The sequence below is a fragment of the Salmo salar genome, chromosome 09, assembly GCF_965601325.2.
Source record: "Salmo salar chromosome 09, fSalSal1, whole genome shotgun sequence".
In the NCBI taxonomy this organism is placed as follows: Eukaryota; Metazoa; Chordata; class Actinopteri; order Salmoniformes; family Salmonidae; genus Salmo; species Salmo salar.
Window position 1 is genome coordinate 43,350,662 of NC_138299.1, and position 14,746 is coordinate 43,365,407.

Here is a 14,746-nt window from a genome sequence, read left to right on the forward strand (position 1 = left end):
GAGACAGGATTGTGTCAAGGCACAGATCTGAGGAAGGGTACCAAAACATGTATGCAGCACTGAAGGACCCCAAAAACACAGTGGCGTTCATCATTCTTAAATGGAAGAAGTTTGGAACCACCAAGACTCTTCCTAGAGCAATCGGGGGAGAAGGGCCTTGGTCAGGGAGGAGACAAAGAACCTGATTGTCAATCTGAATTCCTCTGTGGAGACGGGAGAATCTTCCAGAAGGACAACCATTTCTGCAGCACTCCATCAAGCTTTCTTTATGATAGAGTGGCCAGACGGAAGCCACTCCTCAGTAAAAGGCACATGACAGCTAGCTTGGAGTTTTCCAAATGGCACCTAAAGTACTCTCAGACCATGAGAAACAAGATTCTCTGGTCTGAAGAAACCAAGATTGAAGTCTTTGGCCTGAATGCCATGTGTCACATCTGGAGGACACCTGGAACCATCCCTATGGTGAAGCATGGTGGTGGCAGCATCATGCTGTGGGGATGTTTTTCAGCAGCAGGGACCAAGATTGAATTTTGAGTCTAGTCTGGATCGAGGGAAAGATGAATGGAGCAGAGTACAGAGAGATCCTTGATGAAAACCTACTCTAGAGCTATAAGGATCACAGACTGGAGCGAAGGTTCACCTTCCAACAGGACAACAACCCTAAGCACACAACCAAGACAATGCAGGAGTGGCTTCGGGACAAGTCTCTGAATGTCCTTGAGTGGCCCAGCCAGAGCCCGCACTTTAACCTGATCGAACATCTCTAGACCTGGAAATAGCTGTGCATCGTCGCAAACATCTCTAGACCTGAAAATATCTGTACATCGACGCTCCCCACCCAACTTGACAAAGCTTGAGAGGATCTGCAGAGCGGAGAATTGTAGAAACTCCCCACATACAGGTGTGCCAAGCTTGTAGCATCATACCCAAGAAGACTCAAGGCTGTAATAGCTTCCAAAGGTGCTTCAACAAAAGACTGAGTAAAGGGTCTTAACTTCTTTGGGCTAGGGGGCAGTATTTTGACAACCGGATGAAAAATGTGTCCAAAGTAAGCTGCCTGCTACTCAGGCCCAGAAGCTAGGATATGCATATAATTGGTAGACTATAGTTTGTAAAACTGTTAAAATTATGCCTGTGAGTATAACAGAACTTAATTGGCAGGCGAAACCCTGAGGACAAACCATCCAAGATTTTTTTTTGAGGTGACAGTGTTTTCAATGGGTTTCCTATGTGGATCTAGATTTCTAAGGCACTTGCTTGCAGTTCCTATCGCATCCACTGGATGTCAACAGTCTTTAGAAATTTGTTGATGTTTTTCTTCTGAGAAATAAAGAAGTACGGCAGTTCAGAACGAGGGTCGAGTCTAGTGTACTGTTGTGGTTGGGGCGCGCGACCTGAAAGCTTGCTCCACTTTATTTTCGTCCGATATTGAACACAGTTTATCCCGTCTTAAATTTTATCAATTATTTACGTAAAAAAATACCAAAAGTTGTATTAGGAAAGTTGTTTGAATTGTTTGGATCAAGATTTGTAATGGCTTCGGTAGTCGTGTAGGAGGAATGAGGCGCAGGAAGCAGCGAACACAGGGAGTGGTGTTTTTAATAACACTGGATAATAAACAAAAGTTCCCAAACATAGGGAATAAATACAAGTAGGCGACCAGGTAAAGCCGACGAACAACACGTCGTCAATGAACAAAATTAATCCCGCACAAACAACGGACGGGCCAGCTAAACTAAATACCCCTTCTAATAGCTAATTGGCCACAGGTGCCCAAAACCAAAAAAAGGGAAAACCAAAAAGGGGATCGGTAGTAGCTAATAGGCCGGTGACGACGACCGCCGAGCGCCACCCGAGCAGGAGGGGGCACCACCGTCGGTGGGAATCGTGACAGTACCCCCCTCCTGACGCGCGGCTCCCGCAGCGCGCCAACACCGGCCTCGAGGTCGACCCGGAGGGCGAGGCGCAGGGCGATCCGGACGGAGGTGGTGGAAATCCCTCAACATAGATGGGTCCAGGACGTCCTCCGCCGGCACCCAGCACCTCTCCTCCGGGCCGTACCCCTCCTAGTCCACGAGGTACTGCAGGCCCCTCGCCCGGCGTCTTGAGTCCAGAATGGCCCGTATGCTGTACGCCGGGGACCCCCCGATGTCCAGAGGGGGCGGAGGGACCTCCGGCACCTCATCTTCCTGAAGGAGACCAGCTACCACCGGCCTGAGGAGAGACACATGAAACGAGGGGTTAATACGGTAATAGGAAGGGAGTTGCAACCGATAACACACCTCGTTTATCCTCCTCAGGACTTTGAAGGGCCCCACACACTGCGGCCTCAGCTTCCGGCAGGGCACGCGGAGGGGCAGGTTTCGGGTCGAGAGCCAGACCCTGTCTCCCGGTGCGAACATGGGCGCCTCACTGTGGTGGCGGTCAGCACTCCTCTTCTGCCGCGCACTGGCCTCCTTTAGTGAGTCCTGGACGGCTCTCCAGGTCTCCTTGGAATGCTGGACCCAGTCCTCCACCGCAGGAGCCTCGGTCTGGCTCCGGTGCCAGGACCGGCTGGTAGCCTAACACACACTGAAAGGGTGATATGTTAGTAGAGGAGTGGCGAAGTGAGTTCTGGGCTAATTCAGCCCAGGGAATATACCTCGCCCACTCCCCTGGCCGGTCCTGGCAATACGACCTCAGGAACCTGCCCACCTCCTGGTTCACCCTCTCCGCCTGCCCATTGCTCTCGGGGTGATAACCGGAGGTCAAAATGACCGAGACCCCCCAGCCGCTCCATAAACGCTCTCCAGACCCTGGATGTGAATTGAGAACCTCGATCAGAGACAATGTCCTCCGGCACCCCGTAGTGCCGGAAGACGTGGGTAAATAGGGCCTCCGCAGTCTGCAGGGCCGTAGGGAGACCGGGCAATGGGAGGAGACGGCAGGACTTAGAGAACCGATCCACAACCACCAGAATCGCCGTGTTCCCCTGAGAGGGGGGAAGATCTGTCAAGAAGTCAATGGACAGGTGCGAGCGACCATGGTCGTTGTGGAACGGGGAGGGGCTGTAACTTCCCTCTCGGTAGATGCCTAGGAGCCTTACTCTGGGCACACATCGAACAGGAAGAGACATAGAACCTCACGTCCTTAGCCAAGGTGGGCCACCAGTACTTCCCCCTTAGACTCCGCACTGTCCTCGCCTGACCAGGATGACCCGCAGTAGGTAGCGTGTGCGCCCACCGAATCAAACGATCACGAACACCGAGCGGCACATACATGCGCCCCACGGGCACCTGCGCAGGCGCAGGTTCCAACACCAATGCCCGCTCGATGTCCACGTCCACCTCCCATACCACTGGTGCCACCAGCCTAGACGCTGGAATGATGGGAGTTGGATCGATGGGCCGGTCCTCCGTGTCATAGAGACGGGACAGCGCGTCGGCTTTAGTATTCAGGGAACCCGGTCTATAGGAGATGGTAAACCTAAACCGGGTGAAGAACATGGCCCACCTCGCCTGACGTGGATTCAGTCTCCTCGCTGCCCGGATGTACTCCAGGTTTCGGTGGTCGGTCCAGATGAGAAAGGGGTGCTTAGCCCCCTCAAGCCAGTGCCGCCACACCCTCAGGGCTTTGACCACCGCTAGCAACCCCCTGTCCCCCACATCGTAGTTACGCTCCGCCAAACTGAGCTTCTTCGAAAAGAAAGCGCAGGGGCGGAGTTTCGATGGCGTACCCGAGCGCTGTGATAGCACGGCACCCACCCCAGCCTCGGATGCGTCCACCTCCACTATGAACGCTAAAGTCGGGTCCGGGTGCGCCAACACGGGTACGTCGGTGAACAACGTCTTCAACTTCTTGAAGGCTCCGTCCGCCTCCATCGACCATCGCAAACGCACCGGCCCCCCCTTCAGCAGTGAGGTAATGGGAGCCGCTACCTGGCCAAAACCCCGGATAAACCTCCGGTAGTAATTGGCAAAGCCTAAGAACCGCTGCACCTCCTTCACCGTGGTTGGAGTTGGCCAATTACGCACGGCCTTAATGTGGTCACACTCCATCACCACCCCCGTGGTGGAAATGCGATAACCCAGAAAGGAGACGGCTCATTTGGAAAACTCACACTTCTCAGCCTTAACGTATAGGTCATGCTCCAGCAGTCTACCAAGCACCTTGCGCACCAGGGACACATGCGCGGAGCGGGTGGCGGAATATATCAGAATGTCATCGATATAGACAATCACGCCCTGCCCGTGCAGGTCCCTGAGAATTTAGTCAACAAAGGATTGAAAGACGGCTGTAGCATTTTTCAACCCATGCGGCATGACGAGGTACTCATAATGGCCTGATGTGGTACAAAAGGCGGTTTTCCACTCGTCTCCCTTCTTGATACGCACCAGATTATACGCGCTCCTGAGATCCAGTTTTGTGAAGAACTGTGCTCCCTGAAATGATTCCACCGCCGTAGCGAAGAGAGGTAGTGGGTAACTAAACCCCACCGTGATAGCGTTTAGACCTCGATAATCAATGCACGGACGCAGACCTCCCTCCTTTCTCTTCACAAAAAAGAAACTCGAGGAAGTGGGTGAGATGGAGGGCCGAATGTACCCCTGTCCCAGGGATTCCGTGACATATGTCTCCATAGCCGCCGTCTCCTCCTGTGACAAGGGGTACACGTGACTCCTGGGAAGCGCAGCGTTAACCTGGAGATCTATCGCACAATCCCCCTGTCGATGAGGTGGTAATTTAGTCGCCCTCTTTTTACAAAAAGCGATCGCCAAATCGGCGTATTCAGGGGGAATGCGCACGGTGGACACCTGGTCTGGACTTTCCACCGATGTGGCACCTATGGAAACTCCTAGACACCTCCCTGAACACTCCTCTGACCACCCCTGGAGAACCCCCTGTTTCCACGAAATACGGGGATTGTGACCAGCCAGCCAGGGGACCCCCAGCACCACCCGAAACGCAAGTGAATCAATAAGGAAAAAACTAATGCGTTCCTTATGATTCCCCTGCGTTACCATATCCAGTGGCACCGTAGACTCCCTGACTAGCCCTGACCCTAATGGTCGGCTATCTAGGGAGTGCACGGGGAAGGGGGAATCTAACGGCACCCGCGGAATGCCCAGTTTAATGGCAAGTCCACGATCCATAAAGTTCCCAGCTGCGCCTGAATCGACTAGCACCCTATGCTGGGAAGAGGGAAAAAATTTGGTAAACAAAACAGGTAAAAACACGTGACCAACAGGGGGTTCTGGGTGACTCTGGTGCTGACTCACCTGAGGTGACCGAGAAGTGTTCTGCCTGCCCTCTCGACTCCCATACTGGCTCCTCCAGCACCGGTCGGCCGTGTGTCCTCTCTGACCACAGCTGGTGCAGAAGGAGCCACCTCTGCCGGTGCCCCTTGGCACGGCCCCCCCTACCTCCATAGGGGTAGGGGCGGGGGTGCACGGGGGTGGAACGGGCAGGACCCTCTCCGAACGCCCGCGGGCAGCCAGCAAATTGTCGAGACGTATGGACATGTCTATAAGCTCGTCCAGGGACAGAGCTGTGTCCCGACAGGCCAGCTCCCTGCGGACGTCCGCCCGGAGACTGCAGTGGTAGTGGTCTATGAGGGCCCTGTCGTTCCACCCCGCCCCAGCAGCCAAGGTCCTGAACTCCAGCGCGAAGTCCTGAGCACTCCTCGTCTCCTGCCTGAGGTGGAACAGCCGTTCACCCGCCGCTCTTCCCTCTGGAGGGTGGTCGAACACGGCCCGAAAGCGGCGTGTTCGAACTCTGGGTAGTGGTCCCTCGCCAAGTCTGGGCTGTTCCAGACCGCATTAGCCCATTCCAGAGCCCGGCCCGTCAGGCAGGAAACGAGGGCACTCACGCTCTCCTCTTCTGTGGGAGCAGGTCTGACGGTGGCCAGGTACAGCTCAAGCTGGAGCAAAAACCCCTGGCACCCAGCCGCCGCCCCATCGTACTCCCTTGGGAGCGCCAAACGAAGCGCGCCAGAGCCAGACGTAGTAGGAGGCGAAGGTGGCTGTATCGGAGGAGGGGGAGGTGGAGAGAGGATTCCACTTCTCTCCCATCGGTCCATCCTCTCCATCATCTGGTCCATCGCCGATCCGATGCGGTGTAGGACCGTAGTGTGGTGAAGCACACGTTCCTCCATCGAGGGAAGAGGAGTGCCCGCTGCTCCCGCTGATTCCATGCCTTTTTCAGTGGTGCGGGATTCTGTAATGGCTTCGGTAGTCGTGTAGGAGGAATGAGGCGCAGGAAGCAGCAAACACAGGGAGTGGTGTTTTTAATAACACTGGATAATAAACAAAAGTTCCCAAACATAGGGAATAAATACAAATAGGCGACCAGGTAAAGCCAACGAGCAAAACGTCGTCAATGAACAAAATTAATCCCGCACAAACAACGGACGGGCCAGCTAAACTAAATACCCCCTCTAATAGCTAATTGGCCACAGGTGCCCAAAACCAAAAAAAGGGAAAACCAAAAAGGGGATCGGTAGTAGCTAATAGGCCGGTGACGACGACCGCCGAGCGCCACCCGAGCAGGAGGGGGCACCACCGTCGGTGGGAATCGTGACAACATTACAGGTAACTTATTAGATATTTTGTAGTCATGTTGCGCGAGTTGGAACCGGTGTTATTCTGAATAAAACGCGCCAAATAAATTGACATTTTGGAGATATAACGACGGAATTTATCGAACAAAAGGACCATTTATGATGTTTATGGGACATATTAGAGTGCTAACAGAAGAAGATCTTCAAAGGTAAGGCATGAATTATATCGTTATTTCTGAGTTTTGTGTCGCGCCTGGCGGTTTGAATTATGATTGTCATGTGTTTGTTTGATGGGGTGCTGTCCTCAGATAATAGCATGGTTTGCTTTCGCCATAAAGCCTTTTTGAAATCTGACACGGTGGCTAGATTAACAAGAAGTTAAGATTTAATTTGGTGTCTTGCACTTGTAAATGTATGAAAGTTAAATATTTCTAATATTATTATTTTTTATTTCACGCTCTGCTATTTCACCGGATGTTGTCAAAACGTTCCGCTAGCGGAACTCCTAGATGTAAAAGATTTTAAACAGCTTGGAAAATTCCAGAAAATGATGTCATGGCTTTAGAAACTTCTGATAGGCTAATTGACATAATTTGAGTCAATTGGAGGTTTAGCTGTGGATGTATTTCAAGGCCTACCTTCAAACTCAGTGCCTCTATGTTTGATAACATGGGAAAATGTAAAGAAATTAGCCAAGACCTCAGAAAAAAATTGTAGACCTCCACAAGTCTGGTTCATCCTTGGGAGCAATTTCCAAATGCCTGAAGGTACCACGTTCATCTGTACAAACAATAGCACACAAGTATAAACACCATGGGACCACACAGCCATCATACCCCTCAGGAAGGAGACGCGTTCTGTCTCCTAAAGATGAACGTACTTTGGTGCGAAAAGTGCAAATCAATCCCAGAACAACAGCAAAGGACCTTGTGAAGCTGTTGGAGGAAACAGGTACAAAAGTATCTATATCCACAGTAAAACGAGTCCTATATTGACAAGGAAGCAAGGAAGAAGCCACTGCTCCAAAACCGCCATAAAAAAGCCAGACTACGGTTTGCAACTGCACATGGGGACAAAGATTGTACTTTTCGGAGAAATGTCCTCTGGTCTGATGAAACAAAAACAACTATTTGGCCGTAATGACCATCGTTATGTTTGGAGGAAAAAGGGGGAGGCTTGCAATCCGAAGAACACCATCCCAACCGTCAAGCACTGGGGTGGCAGCATCATGTTGTGGGTGTGCTTTGCTGCAGGAGGGACTGGTGCATTTCACAAAATAGATGGCATCACGAAGAAGGAAAATTATGAGGATATATTGAAGCAACATCTCAAGACATCAGTCAGGAAGTTAAGGCTTGGTCGCAAACGTTTCTTCCAAATGGGAAATGACCCCAAGCATACTTCCAAAGTTGTGGCAAAATGGCTTAAGGACAACAAAGTGAAGGTATTGGAGTGGCCATCACAAAGCCCTGACCTCAATCCCATAGAACATTTGTGGGCAGAACCGAAAAAGAATGTTTGAGCAAGGAGGCCTACAAACCTGACTCACTTACATCAGCTCTGTCAGGAGCAATGGGCCAACATTCACTTGACTTATTGTGGGAAGCTTGTGGAAGGCTACCCGAAACGTTTGACCCAAGTTAAACAATTTAATGGCAATGCTACCAAATACTATTTGAGTGTAAACTTCTGACCCACTGGGAATGTGATGAAAGAAATAAAAGCTGAAATAAATAATTCTCTCTACTATTATTCTGACATTTAAAATTCTTAAAATAAAGTGACTGACCTAAGACATGGAAGTTTCACTAGGATTAAATGTCAGGAATTGTGAAAAACTGAGTTTAAATGTATTTGGCTAATGTGTATGTAAACTTCCGACTTCAACTGTATATACTTCAATGGGTATTAAAATTGCAAATCAAATAGCAAAATGATTCTTGGTATCTTCTTTTTTTTATAGATACACCTCTCCTGAATCGACCCACATCGTCCGATTTCAAAAAGGTTTTACAGGAAAAGCAAATCATTAGATTATGTTAGATGAGTCCATCGTAAAAAGCAGCAACATAGCCATTTTCCGACCAACCACTTGCATCACAAATAACCAAAAAACAGCTAAATGCAGCACTAACCTTTTACAAACTTCATCAGATGACACACCTAGGACATCATGTTACACAAAGCATGCATTATTTTGTTCAATAAAGGTCATATTTATATATAAAAACAGCATTTTACATCGGCGCGTAACGTTGACTGACTATTTTCCCCTCAAATGCGTCCCGGGAAACAATGCTACAATTCCCTAAATTACTATTCGAAAACGATTTTTTAAATTTATATTGTCAATCTAACATTTATAGATGAATATCTCTTGAGAACACCTGTCATACCAGATTTTAAATTAACTTTACTGGGTAATCACACTTTGCGATAAAAGGAGATGCGATACACAGAAAATGAGCTAATAAACCGAGCTCGGCGCCATCTTGGAACAATCGCATGTCACATCTCATCTTGTATAATATTGTCAATAATCACCTACCTTTAGTTGTCTTCATCAGAAAGCACTTCCAGGAATCCCAGGTCCACAACAGATGTATTTTCGGTCGAAAAAGTCCATCATTTATGTTCCATTAGCTTTCTGTTGTTAGCGCGTCTGAATGCTGTATCCAAATACTCTGCCGTTTCGAAATAAAACATTTTTTTCCCATTTAGGTTCGTTCAAACATGTCAAACGTTGTAAAACATTAATCTTCAGGGCCTGTAACACCAAGACAGCCAATAAGATTCGAGGGGGATGATTTCATTGTGTTTCAAACCGTTTCCAAAGGTGGGGGTAGACATGGCCGCCGGCGTCATAATGGTGATGGCCCATCCCCTGTGACCAATTGCCAACGAGTCTCATTCACTGAGTTTCGACTGTATAAGGCTCAAACCACTGTGAAAAGACTGGCGACATCTAGTGGAAGCAATAGGAAGTGCTCACTGAACCATTGTTAACGGTGTGATTAATAGGGAAAGATGAGAAGTCGAGTCCACAATTCTGAATTCCACTTCCTGTTTCAATCGGTCTCGGGGTTTTGACTGCCATAGGAGTTCTGTTATACTCACAGACACCATTCAAACAGTTTTAGAAACTTTAGGGTGTTTTCTATCCATATATAATAAGTATATGCATGTCCTAGCTTCTGAGTTTGATTAGTAGGCCGTTGAAAATGGGAACACATTTTTTTCAAAATGCGCTGTGGCGCCCCCTATCCTAGGGTATCCTCAAGAGGTTTAAAACAATTCCCTATAGTTTAGTAGAACCCCCTGCTTAGACAAGGCTTAGACTGTTTAGTGCCAAAAAAAGGGCTTAAATACATGAAGAAAAAAAAATACAAATGTTTCCAGATCTTTCTTTAATCTCTCAGAGCCCCCCTGCTTAGACAGGGCTTGGACTCTTATGGGTTAGCCATCGTACTTATTTCACCAGCAAATTTAAGAATAACTAATTGTTTGTGATTAGGAAACTTAAAAGAATAAGTCCAAACTTCAGCACACAACGTCCAGGGGGTGAACACGCTCTTCCACTTTGGGACAGTTTAGTTGGCGGAACGTAAGACAGCCTTGTTTTCAAATTGTTTGTTTGAGTAGCCTGAATCATTCCTGTTCACACCGAGGTGTAGAGTGGAATAATTGAAGGGATGAATCCGAGCCTCAAGCTTATCACATTTACATTACATTTAAGTCATTTAGCAGACGCTCTTATCCAGAGCGACTTACAAATTGGTGCATTCACCTTATGATATCCAGTGGAACAACCACTTTACAATAGTGCATCTAAATCTTTTAAGGGGGGGGGGGGGGTTAGAATGATTACTTTATCCTATCCTAGGTATTCCTTAAAGAGGTGGGGTTTCAGGTGTCTCCGGAAGGTGGTGATTGACTCCGCTGTCCTGGCGTCGTGAGGGAGCTTGTTCCACCATTGGGGTGTCAGAGCAGCGAACACCTGTGGAAGGCGGGGCTTCCAGCGAGGTGAGGATTTCACTGGCCTTGTCAGGCATCATTGTAGATGCTTCAACAGAAGTCGCGAGAGTGCGAATCCCCATAGTATTTTTTACAGAAGTTTACTGACTGAAAGGGAACCTTTAGATATGTGGACAGATGGATGAGTCACATAGCTAATAAGTTCTCTGGAGAGAGATTGCACTTTCCTATGTGATAATTACATTTTCTTGTCTTCAGAGTGAAACACATAGTTGTTGTAACCATCGGAGAGATGACTGAACACATTTTTCTTTCTTTTTTTTATCCCAAACCTTAACCACTCAGAGTGAATGCCTATTCTTAACCGTCAAGGGAAGTTTCGGTTTCACTTTTGCACAGTTTGACTGATGTCATGCGCCGTTTTAATTACGGAATATACGCCAAAATATTCCGTAATTAATCAGCCACACTGTGTATACAGCTACAGATACGGCCCCAAAGTACATAATTAATATAGTCCCACAGTGCATATTTCTGTTGCTGCAGTTCTGCACTGGGACTGCATTTTCTTTGGTGTTTGAGATTGGTATGTAGAGAGTACTGGAAATTAACACTACCGTGCAATTGTCATTGGAATAGCAGGTTTAGAGTGTGATGGTATTCCATCTCCTATCAAATAATAAAATCTATGTTATTAGTTTAAAATGTGTGTAATTATCGTCACCAGTGGAATCTTTCTTATGGAATTCCTTTAAGGGGAAAGGGGGAATACAAAACAGTTTTACAAACGGAGAACAGAGTCACGACGCCTCAAGACAAAAACACAGACAAACGAACAGAGGTACGGACAGAAAGACAGACAAAAACAGACGAGTGCAGAACAGAAAGAGAGAAACGATGTCGCAATAGGCAATGTTGACCTTAAAGATAGGTGCCGAACTCAAAGTGACCGGAAGACAAAGCAGCCCAGTTAGTCTAAATGGAGGGTTAGGGGTCAAGGGTCAGACACACATGATGGAGCCAATTAGAGTCCACGCTTTGAAGGGATTGAGGTCACCGGGAGGTGACCCGGAAGAGGATGGGTTGAGGTTGAGTTAGCCACTACTGTTAATGCATACCACAAAATGACTGCAACTCAAAAGAGGAAAGCATATATACTGTTGTGGCAATAAAATAATCTTTGTCATCTTCATTGAAACCAATTTAAATGCAGAATGGCTTGACAAGGAAGGGGGGAGGGGTTTAGGAGGAAAAGAAGGTAGGTAGTGAACGAAGGAAGGGGGGAGGGGTTTAGGAGGAAAAGAAGGTAGGTAGTGAACGAAGGGATGAGGGGAGGTTAAAAAGATATCATTCTTAATTCACAACTGTCTTCAGTTAGATGTTATGGCTGCCTGCTTGAGGCCCAAAAAGTTGATGACAAGAAAATATTTTGTTGCCTTTTTATTTGCTTTGATTATCAAAACATGGGAATGTTTGCTCTAAAAAGCCTCATGGCAACAAAGGCTCTCAAAGAGATGAGGAAAACAATTTTTTCAACCACCGAAAATTCATGCTGCACATGATGAGGCGAGACGACAGGTATGTCGTATTTCAGATAATTGGCAGATAGATAAAGACACCGACTCAAAAACAAAACAAACACCAACCGGAAGGCAAGAGAACCGAACATACAAAAGAGACCTGCACATACAAAACGTCAAACGAAAGTATTCAAAATAAAAACATCCCCCACATGCTTCACTCACGAAAATGACGGAAAATAAATAGCGAGACCACGTAGCATGCAGCTGTCCACGTCAACTGATGTCGGGGTTAGAATGGTGTGAATTTCTGTGTAAACATATGATGATTGGATGACTGGGGCCCTGATGATATCTGTCCTCAGAGACCTGGAGAGCTCAGAGGGCTACAGTAGAGATCAGACATGGGCTCTTTAGCACTGCTATCTCTCATAGGAACTTTGGGAGGAATTGGAATTGACCTCTCAGTGGACGATGATCAGGTAGTGCTGATGACACCTTGGCCTGAGCAGTGTGGAACCGTCTCTCAGTCGTCTGTCATTTGAGCAATGCCAGGTGATGTACCTGAGATACATTAAGGCACTTGACTTATTGGCCTCATTTAGAGCCACAAATAAAAGCATCTATAGGGCACCTGATGTGGGTGTCCCTGCCATACTAAACAGCCAGTACCTGAGGTGGGTGTCGCTGCCATACTAAACAGCCAGTACCTGAGGTGGGTGTCCCTGCCATACTAAACAGCCAGTACCTGAGGTGGGTGTCCCTGCCATACTAAACAGCCAGTACATGAGGTGGGTGTTCCTGCCATACTAAACAGCCAGTACCTGAGGTGGGTGTCCCTGCCATACTAAACAGCCAGTACCTGAGGTGGGTGTCCCTGCCATACTAAACAGCCAGTACCTGAGGTGGGTGTCCCTGCCATACTAAACAGCCAGTACCTGAGGTGGGTTTCCCTGCCATACCAAACAGCCAATAAAATCAAACTCAGTTTGCATGGCTCAAAAAATTGGAGTCATTCATGTAAATAACTGATGCTATAGGACTTATTGATGGACTAACTGGCTTACAGTATATCTGTAGTGTCCATGGGTCGTTCATGTAAATAACTGAAGCTATAGGACATATTGATGGACTAACTGGCTTACAGTATATCTGTAGTGTCCATGGGTCGTTCATGTAAATAACTGAAGCTATTGACATGTTGATGGACTAACTGGCTTATATCAAAACTTGCTTTAAAATTTTCATTTTTCTTTGGGAAGTAAACAGTTAAGGTTAAAAGGTCTGTTGTGGTACACACAGTTCCATATTGGTGTTGTGGTACACACAGTTCCATATTGGTGTTGTGGTACACACAGTTCCATATTGTTGTTTTGATACACACAGTTCCATATTGGTGTTGTGGTACACACAGTTCCGTGTTGGTGTTGTGGTACACACAGTTCCGTGTTGTTGTTTTGATACACACAGTTCCATATTGGTGTTGTGGTACACACAGTTCCGTGTTGGTGTTGTGGTACACACAGTTCCGTGTTGGTGTTGTGGTAAACACAGTTCCATGTTGGTGTTGTGGTACACACAGTTCCGTGTTGTGGTACACACAGTTCCGTGTTGTGGTACACACAGTTCCGTGTTGTGGTACACACAGTTCTGTGTTGGTGTTGTGGTACACACAGTTCCATATTGGTGTTGTGGTACACACAGTTCCATATTGGTGTTGTGGTACACACAGTTCCATATTGGTGTTGTGGTACACACAGTTCCATATTGGTGTTGTGGTAAACACAGTTCCATATTGGTGTTGTGGTACACACAGTCCCATATTGGTGTTGTGGTACACACTGTTCCATGTTGGTGTTGTGGTACACACAGTTCCATATTGATGTTGTGGTACACACAGTTCCATGTTGGTGTTGTGGTACACACAGTTCCATATTGGTGTTGTGGTACACACAGTTCCATATTGGTATTGTGGTAAACACAGTTCCATTTTGGTGTTGTGGTAAACACAGTTCCATATTGGTGTTGTGGTACACACAGTTCCATATTGGTGTTGTGGTACACACTGTTCCATGTTGGTGTTGTGGTACACACAGTTCCATATTGGTGTTGTGGTACACACAGTTCCGTGACAGAGAGCTGGCTTTTCAGATTTTATCCAAACAAGATAAGGCAAATCCCAAGTTCTCTCAAAAAGCTCAGAGGAACCTGATTTGGAACGTCTAAGTTAGCTCAATATTCATATTTGGTTTGGAAAAAGACAGCAGGATAACATGTTCACCTTGAAGCAAAAAAAACAAAAAAAACAACAGCCCTGTACACAGAAATTTGATGATATCTCTTCTCTATTAAATGTTTTACAGTGCAAGCCTCCAAATATGAAAACATTTAAAAAAGGAAATAAACACACATAAATGAGCCAATACTTTAATTCCCGCTAGATATCTAATCACGCAGTAATTTCACTGAAAGCAAATCTTTAAGAAGAGAATCTCAAAATGTATCATGAGTCAAAATGCAAGTCAGGACAGTGCCACATGGATAGAGCACTGGACCCAAACACGGTATGATACATTTTGAAGCATCAACACAGAGAACATGGCACATCTTCACACTAACTGTGTCTTTTTTCTCTCTCTCATTCAACGCTGAGAGGACAACATTTGCGTGTGTTTTGGTGACCATGTTAACACGACCCCATGGGCAAGTGTAA

General features: G+C 47.1%; 1 protein-coding gene across 2 annotated transcripts in view; it reads right to left on the reverse strand.

Annotated features, from left to right (window-relative positions):
• LOC106611370 (neurexin-3a) overlaps positions 1 to 14,746 on the reverse strand; it is a 914,099-nt gene that overhangs the window by 21,338 nt on the left and 878,015 nt on the right. The gene's annotated exons all lie outside the window — the stretch shown is intronic.